This window comes from Podarcis filfolensis, assembly GCF_964270895.1.
Source record: "Podarcis filfolensis genome assembly, chromosome: 8".
Lineage (NCBI taxonomy): Eukaryota > Metazoa > Chordata > Lepidosauria > Squamata > Lacertidae > Podarcis > Podarcis filfolensis.
The window spans coordinates 54,794,679-54,804,582 of NC_139611.1; the positions used below are offsets into that span (position 1 = coordinate 54,794,679).

Sequence of the window (9,904 nt, forward strand, 5' to 3'; positions counted from 1 at the left end):
AAAAATAAAGTGGGTCCTAACAATACAGATTTCAAGTGTCAAAACTCTACACCTCAAATGTCTTCAGACAGCTTGTAAAAATAATTTTTTGCCCAGCCTTCTCCAAACCCATAAACTAATCCTGAATTCTTATTTCCCCCAGCTGTTTTTTATCATACTGTATTGTTTTTTTAAAAAGAGCTCTATATTGTTTTGATGTTGCATTCTGTACACCACTTACAAGGTTTCAAAAAAAATCAAGCAGTTTAGAAATGCTTTCAAATAAATGAAATAAGAAACAAACAAACAATGCTACTAAAGTTGCCAGGATACCTTTTTCACAAATGATAGGACTCGGAAAGTGACACTGTCTACGCGGGGGGCGGGAACCATGCTGGGTATTCATGGCACTGCCTGGCCCACCTCACAGGGTTGTTCTGAAGCTAGACTGTCGCTCTGATCTCCTTGGAGGAAACATGGGTTTCAGAAGATAGAAAAGCAAGGCATGGAGAGGTGGGGTGCATGTTATGTTTTGCGGCTGGGGGTGACCAGTTTTTTATAGTCCTGTCAAAACACACACAGAGCGCCCCGCACGGAGGATTTCTGAGAATTACGCGCATCCTTGCGCGCGGTTTCCAGGTAGAGCGGCTCTCCTGCCAGCCCTTCGGGGATCACCGATCCCTCCGATCGCTTGCAGCTGAGCTAGAAGGTCCCGGATCCGGGCTGCGAGGGTGGGATGCACCCTCAAGAAAACAGCACCCCACCTTTCCGTGAAGACTCCGAGCAGCATCCTTTGGAGAGGGGGCAAGACGGCGACGGGGTGGAGACCCCGGGCCCCCTCCTCACCTTTCCTTGCGGGGAAAAAGGCTGGCCAGCCGCAGCTCCGCGCTTACCTGCGCCCCTGCTCCGGGAGTGCGTCCCCGCAGTGGTGCGTCCTGGCGTCGGAGCGCGCAGTCGGGGCGCCTCTCCTCCTCCCGCGCTGCGTGGCAAGCCCGGCCTGGCTCAGGGGCGCGGGCAGCGGCCGAGCCCGGCGCCAGCGCGTGCGCTCGCTGCTGCTTCGCCGCCTGCAGCCGCCGCCGCCTCGCCCGGCTCCGCAGCTCGCCTCTAATCTGTCCCAGACACGTCGAGACTCAGCCCCGGAGGAGAAGGGAGGGCCCCTCGCCTGGCCTCGCCGCGCCTCCTGTGCTCTCCAAAGCCTGCGCCAAAGGAGAGGGAAGGAGGAAGGGGGGGCGCAGCGGGGAAGGGGGTGCCCAGCCGAGCTCGGGCAGGATTCTCTGAACAGGGAGCAGTCCGGGGGCATCAGGAAGGGGGCTGGCAGGGGCATCGCGGGAAGGGCCTCTTGCACCGTCCCACGAGGCTTTGCAACGCTGCACGGGCTGCGCAGCTTGCAGAAATTGGCCCAGGGTCCGGTCATTTTAGACCCTGAATCTCCTGGCCTTATTAACCACACACAGAGAGATACCGGCTTTGAGACGACCACGGGGAGGACTTCAGTGGCAAAGCCCCCGCTAAACGTTTCTCGGCTTCGTCTCCCCACCCACCTTCCAACTGTTGTGCCGTGTGCTGCGACCGCTCTCGCCTTCCTGGTATGTTAGGGCAAAATAATAATAATTTTAAAAATCGGTTTGGCAATCAAGGTATGGGAGTGGTAAGCTCTGATCATGTGCAGCTTGACATTTTAAACTCAGTGAAATCATCAGAGTTGGGAGAGTTGGCGTTGAATTTGCTTCTACCTCCATGTAAGCACATGCATTTGGGAATCAGCACTGTTTTGCTTCGTGCATACATTTGTTTATGAACCCCTTCCTTTGAAGCATCTGAAAGCGATTTCACAATAAAAAAATAAGGACAATACAAGCACCCACAAGGCAGCATACCATATTTTGAGGAGCAAAAAAGAGGACACTATGATGGCTATTCAAAGCAAATAAATGCAGTTTGTCTCAAACGTTACCCCTGAAAAAGAGGATGTGCCCTGGAAAAGCATACCTGCTTGGCCTCCATTTCTGGACTAGAAAACTTATCTTGAAAAGAAGGTGGAGGAGGATGCTGTGTCAGCACCAGCCCTGTAGACCTCCAGCTTGGTCCAGGGTTGGTTAAGTACCTGGATATTTTATCTGCTTTAAGATATTTTGCTTAATCAGGTATTTGAGCTGTGGAGTTCTGAATTTGTTTCAGAACTCCGCCCCACACACCTTGATTTATCACCTGAGACACATTAAAATCCAGCAGGCTGTGGCCCCGACTTCCCACAATCTGTCAAGACACTCTGCTCTCTCTAGTCAAAACCTCTCCTAAACCAGCTACTTCGTTTATTAAGTATAAATAAGCTAAGGGCAGCATACATGGTTTTGTCTCCACCCATTCTATCCTCACAACAACCCTGCAGGGTAGGTTAGACTGAGAGATAGTAAGTGGCCTGAGGTCACCCAGTGAGCTTCATGTCCATGACCAGTTTTGAATCAGTTTTCTAACGCAAGTATAGAGGATCTTCTGTTCCAGAGGCCAAACGAAGCTATCCAGGCTTCTATGACTATTAGGTTCCCCTGACCATTAGGTTCAGTCGTGGATGACTCTGGGGTTTCGACGCTCATCTCGCTTTATTGGCCGAGGGAGCCGGCGTACAGCTTCCGGGTCATGTGGCCATCATGACTAAGCTGCTTCTGGCGAACCAGAGCAGCACACAGAAACGCCGTTTACCTTCCTGCTGGAGTGGTACCTATTTATCTACTTGCACTTTGATGTGCTTTTGAACTGCTAGGTTGGCAGGAGCAGGGACCAAACAACGGGAGCTCACCCCGTTGTGGGATTCGAACCGCCGACCTTCTGATCAGCAAGCCCTAGGCTCAGTGGTTTAGACCACAGCGCTACCTGCGCCTCTGTTCCCAGTCTAGATACCCAGTAACTGGTCCTGCTTGGTGTCCTTTTGAAGTGCTTTTCAATGGCTGGGCTGTGTCCTTGAACTGCGATAATGCATCTTGATGGACGATAAAATGATGCTGAATGAGTGTGTATTAACACTTTGACTTTTTCATGTCCAATGTGTACCCAACTGTACACAGGTAAAAGTCATACAGAATAATGTGTGCAGCACAATAAATAAATAAATAAATAAATAAATAAATAAATAAATATCGCCCCACCCACTTTTACCTCAAGCCCCACCTACCACTGACATGCAGCTTCCAGAAGTTTGCCCACGAAGGAATATGTGCTCTCAACCACTACGCCATGCTGGTGAAATCACAAGTTGCCAAGAACTTGCTTTCCCTACCCCCTTTAATTGGGGCTGTCAGACCCAGGGCCTTAGGCTACTCCTGTACTTTTAATAGAGGTTTTGGGTTTTGTTTGTTTGTTTGGTGTTCAGTAGCCAAACAGTAGAGAATCCATTTTAAAAATGGAGTCTGGTTGACCTCTGTTGTAGTATGTGGAATCGTTTCTGGAATGGTTTTGGGACGGCTGACTGAAATTTGACTCCTCTACCATTTCACGCCGACCAGACGTTCTCTCCTTCAATCCCTCTTTTTAATTGTTACTCTTTATTCTGCTTTCTCTTTGATATCACAGCATCCTGTGGTTTCTTGTACAGCTTTAATTACGTCGTTTCTGGAACATGGAAAAGTGGATGGCTGCAAATATATAAGAAGGGGAGGATCTGCCGAGATTATCATTTGCTGGTATCTTGATGCTGCGCATTTCAAACCCACTATGTCTTGAGCACTAAAAAATTAAAAATAAGTTTAATTTTATAATATTGCCAGTTTCTTGTGGTATCTTCTGTGGCCACTGATAAGGAAGCCTTAACTTTGTAAAACTCTTGTCTTCTACGCAGGCCTTAACAGCAGAAGAGCTCTCTCAGGGACAGAAACTTGGGAAGCCTGTTTTGTTTTTGTTTTTCTGGTGACCCCTCCCCTTCCCCAGGCTCCCTACTAAGCATGGAGATGCTTCCTGAAACATTTATTTCTGGCAACATCCTGTAAGGAACCAAAAGGAAAAGCACCCAACAGCTTGTGACATCCTGGAAAACCTTTTCAATAGGAAGCAGAGGAAGGAAGACCTGACACACAGCCTCGTCTTGAAGGCTTTCACAAGGGATTTTTGGTGGTGTTTATGAAAAAGAAGAAGAAGAAGAAGAAGAAGAAGAAGAAGAAGAAGAAGTAGTAGTTCTGTGTCCTGGCCAGCAACCATACCCTAAGGCAGCGTGAGGCAAATCCACCATTTTGGAAATCATGCAACTGTTTACTCTGGGCTTCTCCGAAAGACCTGTTTATTGAGGATTTTTCCAGATTGGTTTATGGGCTGGCTGTACAACTGGTCTAAACCACTGACCCCCTTGGGCTTGCCTATCAGAAGGTCGGCGGTTTGAATCCCAGTGACGGGGTGAGCTCCCGTTGCTCTGTCCCAGCTCCTGTAAACCTAGCAGTTCGAAAGCACGCCAGTGCAAGTACTGCTTGGACGTGTTAAGAATAGGTACCGCTGTGACAGCAAGGTAGATGTGGTTTAGTCATCCTGGCCACATGACCCAGAAAGCTGTCTGTGGACAAACGGCAGCTTCCTGGGCCTGAAAAGGGAGATGAGTGCCGCAACCCCATAGTCACCTTGGACTGGACTTAACCATCCTTTACCTTTTTTTTTTTTACCATTACAACATGTAGCATTAATTTGCTTTCAGGATGTTTATATGTCTTCCCTTTAAACATTACATAATCTTTATTACATTGTCATGCTGGCTGGGCCTGATGGGAGTTGTATTCATTTATTTGTTTCATTTCTCCTTTCCTCCAAGGAGCTCAACGTGGCATGCTTGGTTCTACCCAATTTATCCTCACCACTGCCCTGCGAGGCAGCTTAGGTTGAGAGACTGTGACTGGCCCAAGTGCCACCCAGAGAGCTCCATGCCTGAGCAGGGATTTGAACCTTCGTCTCCCAGGTTTTAGTCAGACCCTTTAACCACTACACCACATGGGCTTTACACAACACCATGCTGGTTATGTAGGGCAAAACCTCTGGAGGGGTCACCATGTTAGGGAATGTTGCTGCGGAGGAAGCAGAGCAAAAGGAGGCATAGGATCAAGGGCAAGGCCTTCATCAGAAATCTCAAGCCTGGCTCCATTGGAAGGTTGACTACTTCCCCCAGCTCATTGGGGATGGGGTGTGTCAGACTCCCAGGCTTGAAAGAGCCTGTCACTTTAATGCAGACAGATGGGGGTGCAGGGAGAAAAGAAACAGGCCTGGCCAGAATGAGTGACAGGCAGACTGGGCTAAGCATTTCTCCCCTTAACCCCTCGCATGCTGTCCAGCATCTGGAGTTGGGGGCAGCCCATTGGCAGCTCTGGAATGGACTGCTTTGACCCAGAGTAAACTTGCAAGTGACCCAGGTGGTGCTGTGGGTTAAACCACAGAACCTAGGACTTGCTGATCAGAAGGTTGGCGGTTCGAATCCCCGCAACGGGGTGAGCTCCCATTGCTTGGTCCCTGCTCCTGCCCACCTAGCAGTTCAAAAGTGCAAGTAGATAAATAGGTACCGCTCCAGCAGGAAGGTAAATGGCGTTTCCGTGCGCTGCTCTGGTTTGCCAGAAGCGGCTTAGTCATGCTGGCCACATGACCCGGAAGCTGTATGCCGGCTCCCTCGGCCAATAAAGCGAGATGAGCACCGCAACCCCAGGGTCGGTCACGACTGGACCTAATGGTCAGGGGTCCCTTTACCTTACCAAGTTTAAGGTAAACTTGCAAGTAGGGTGGCTGTTATACTTAATGTCTTAAAAAAAAAAAGCAGTTCAAGTTTATCTGTTGAGATACACCCCTGAGGGAGGGGCATAGCCTAGTGGCATCTCCAAGCACCTGGGAGGTAGCTTAGGTTGAGAGACAGTGGCTGGCTCCCCAAAGTCACCCAGTGAGCTTCATGGCTGAGTGGGGATTCAAACCCTCGTCCCCCAGGTCCCAGTCTAGCACTCTAACCGCTACACCAGACTGGCTCTCATCTTATCCTGGGCTTTAACTGAAGTGTAGGCAGCCAGGAAGGCTACAGAGCCCACAGCACTGGTGGGATGAATTTCAGAATGAAAGAAAGGAATGTTCACGAACACCCCTCTCTGGCAGCACAAAAGCAAGGTGAATGCCAACAAAAACCCATCAGAATTTCACTAAAATGTTTCCTCTTTGTTAATAACTTTAGATTGCCATTTATTTTCTTATTATCTGTTGGCAAATGGCCAAAAGACAAAAACCACCGTAAGATAATTTTCCAGCACAGCACAGAGAATAGATTCCCCACCCAGAATTATGCGCCCAAGGAATGGGGAAAGGCCGCTGTCAAATGGTAGCCTTTGGACAGAGTTCGTAGGTGTGGCATCCCCTCTGCATGTTCTCGGAAACTGAGGCCTCTCACACAATCCTGTATGTGAGATACAGGAAAACGGAGGAGGAGAGAAGGAAACCCCGCTTGACATTGAAATGTTGAAAGGCTCAGGGTGGTCTCCAGGTAAGTCATAAAGCAGTAGGTCCACTGTAGTCAGTGGGCTTAAGTTACTGTTGCTCATTGAGACTGAGTGTGACTGACATTAGATATTGCCCTTAAAGGGAGACAATTGAGTCAAGCATCATATTGGGAAACAGTAATATACGCAGAGTGACAAGAGCACTAAAAAGCCATCAGCAAATGCAGTTGTTAAGTTACAACCCCCCCCCCCCACAAATTACTGATGGTAGATTCTACCACCTCTATTTTCAGATAGAAAAGCCCCTTTATCTGCCCCATGCCAGGCATCATATGCAACGGTAGGTGTAGGGTGGATGGCTTTGGCTTGACCAAGACAGCCTCGCCAGGCCAATGGGGAGGCCCACTGGGCCCAATTGGCCCCATTGACCTTGTTTGAAAGCATGGTCACATGCGCAGCAGAAAACTGTACTCAAATTTCAGCTGCCTCCCATTCGCACCCACAATGTAAAGCATCCCAATAAATCAGCCCCAGAAAGTATGGCCAATGGATAGGAATGGTGGCAACTGTAGTTCAGCAACATCTGGAGGGCCAAGGGTTGTCCACACCTGATTTAAAGTGACCATCAGGCTAGCCCCACCCACTAACTTGTTGGCAGTGGGGGTCACACACACTGCATATCAATCTGCTGTTGCCACAGGTGTCTGCTGAGACCTCACTCTCAGTTGCCATGTTTACACTGGCTACCATGTGCAAGCAAACATAGCCGTGCCCATGGAAACCTTGAGGTGTAGTCATGTTTATGGGCATTGCCTGTATTTTTTATACTGTGTGTGTGTGCGTGCGCGCGCGCATGTGCATGCACAAACATAGGCAAAGAGTCATAAGGAACCATACCTGTAATTTTTGCTATTACAAGCCTTGCAAAATACTGCAAGGCACAAATGGTTGGCATCTGTTTCGGGATACAGTGGAGCATAGCTGTCAACTTTTCCCTTTTCTTGTGAGGAATCCTATTCAGAATAAGGGAATTTCCCTTAAAAAAAGGGAAACGTTGACAGCTATGCAATGGAGGAGTGTGCCTTTGGGGGTGAAGTCAAACTGTTAGAGCGTTATAGCGCCTGTACAGCTGTTGCTGTAGAGACCAATATGGGAGAGACATGTTTTATTATAGGTGGGGCAGGTAAAGACGCCCGGTTATGCTGTTGCAGATGCACCACGGCATTTATTCTTTATGCGCTCCTCCCAGCACTCCTTTCTCCTCTGGTCACTGCTGTAGCTACACCACCTGACTGTCTCCAGGTGCTGTTGTCATCTGCAAGGGATTCACACGTGGCAGGATGGATGTTGCCAGCGTTCATGTCACGGTCGCAGACATCTTTGTAACACAGAGTTGGTCTGCCAGTGGGCCTGGTGCCTGAAGCCAGAACATAAGCCTGAGGCACAAACTTTACTGAACTCCTGCAATGGAGGTCAAAATGGCTGCTAAGCTCATGGCTTCACTGGTGATTGGACCTCGGATCTCCTCTGTGAAGAAGACCTCCTCCGCTGCTGAGCTATGGCCCTTCCTCATCTGTGGAATTGCTTCCACAGCAAACGGACAAGGAATCTGAGCCCCATCCTTCCCAAGACCAGCTTACCTCATGAAAACGGTCCTCCCAACCTTGCTCTGTGCAGCTGTCTGAGCTGGTGCTTATGATTTGTGGGGACACCTCATCCACTCCGGGCTTGATTTACTTGGCTATAAAATTTATTAATGTTTGCCACAATTTTTTTGTATTATAAAAAAGAACAACAAGCAAGGGCGCTTCCTTTTAGGCAATCAATTAAAAGCCAGAGCAAGCAGAATTATCTCATTGAAATATCAATTTTTAATACTGTTGCATTCCCTGCTTCCTCTCGGCCCTTGGTTCGAGAAGGGCTCTGTGGCTCTCTCTTCCTCTCTGTCACTTTTGCATGGCATAAACATGAGGAGACCTCCTCCTTCCAGGCAAAATGGGTTTGAAATGAGCCTGCCAAGGAAGGATTGCTTTGCTCTCCCTCTGCGGACCCATAAAACCTCCTGCTTTCATCTTGACTATCCTTTCGGCAGGAAGGAACCAGTGGAGGCTGGTCTCAAAGGGCATATGGATCACTGCCCTGCCAACCTCAGTGTGCCCTCAGCCAGCACCCACCTGCCTGTGTTTTTACATAGAACTGGTTCAGGAAGCAACTCTGTCAGTTTCCTCCTCCTTAGTCTCAATATTGCTCTTGTAGGACTTGCAGGGAGGAGGCGGGCAACACATCTAAAATTAGCTGATTGTACCTGTTGTTGTCTGCCTGTCATTGGCTGTGGCGCCACCTACTGTTGGTCTCCCTGCCTTCTGCCCTATCAGGCCTGATGGGCACCAGCCACCACTGGGAGGAGCAAGGCTTTTTACCTCACCTCCAAACACTCAACACTGAAGGGTTCAGAAAAGGGCAACCAAAATGATCAGGGGGATGAAGTGACTACCTGATGAGTAAAGGTTTCAGCTTTTGGGACATCTTAGCTTAGAGACCCTTAGGCCTAGGACCCTCGTACCTACGGGACCGCCTCTCCTGGTATATCCCACAGAGAAATTTACAGTCTGCAAATAAAAACATCCTGAAGATCCCAGGCCACAGAGAGGTTAGGCTGGCCTCAACTAGAGCCAGGGCTTTCTCGGCCGCGGCTCCAATCTGGTGGAACGCTCTGTCACAAGAGACTAGGGCCCTGCGGGACCTGACATCTTTCCGCAGGGCCTGCAAGACAGAGCTGTTCCACCCGGCCTTTGGTCAGGGCGCAGCCTGACCCCCTCCTCTGGCAATCTGCACAGAATTTTGCTTAATGGTTGCCATCAATTTGATTTTAATTTGATTTTAATTAATTTTATAATGAATGTTTTTAGAATGTTGGATTATTTTGATTGTTGTTAGCCGCCCTGAGCCCAGCTTTGGCTGGGGAGGGCGGAATATAAATAAAATTTATTATTATTATTATTATTAGAGAAAATGTGAGGAAACACTTACAGTGGTACCTCAGGTTAAGTACTTAATTCGTTCTGGAGGTCTATTCTTAACCTGAAACTGTTCTTAACCTGAAGCACCACTTTAGCTAATGGGGCCTCCCGCTGCTGCTGCCGTGCCGCCACTGCACGATTTCTGTTCTCATCCTGAAGCAAAGTTCTTAACCTGAGGTACTATTTCTGGGTTAGCGGAGTCTGTAACCTGAAGCGTATGTAACCCGAGGTACCACTGTATTTATCTCTCTCTCTCTTCCTCCCAAAGCCTTTGAACAGAAAGGAACTTAACAGCCTATTTATTTTAGCATTAAGCTCTGAGTCCCGCCACCACCTTGAGTCTGCAAACGAGTCTCTTTATTTTAGGGGAGCCATGTTGCTTGATTGTGGGATTTAATAAGCATTTATCCCTGATGTGTCTGGATAGAGTCGGGGGGGCATATTTGTCCCTAGGCCTCATCACCCCTA

The 9,904-nt window shown here is 48.7% G+C and overlaps 1 protein-coding gene across 4 annotated transcripts in view; it reads right to left on the reverse strand.

Annotated features, from left to right (window-relative positions):
* The window catches only part of DOK4 (docking protein 4), a 57,278-nt gene extending 56,172 nt beyond the window's left edge, over positions 1-1,106 (reverse strand). Inside the window, exon 1 of one of the 4 annotated variants that reach the window (XM_083625334.1) lies at positions 873-1,106. The gene's annotated coding sequence lies outside the window, so the exon portion shown is untranslated. Of the gene's footprint in view, positions 1-743 lie in introns of all 4 variants that reach the window. The other 3 variants (XM_083625332.1, XM_083625331.1, XM_083625333.1) reach the window with 3 other exon arrangements.
* Positions 1,107-9,904: the final 8,798 nt, after the last annotated feature.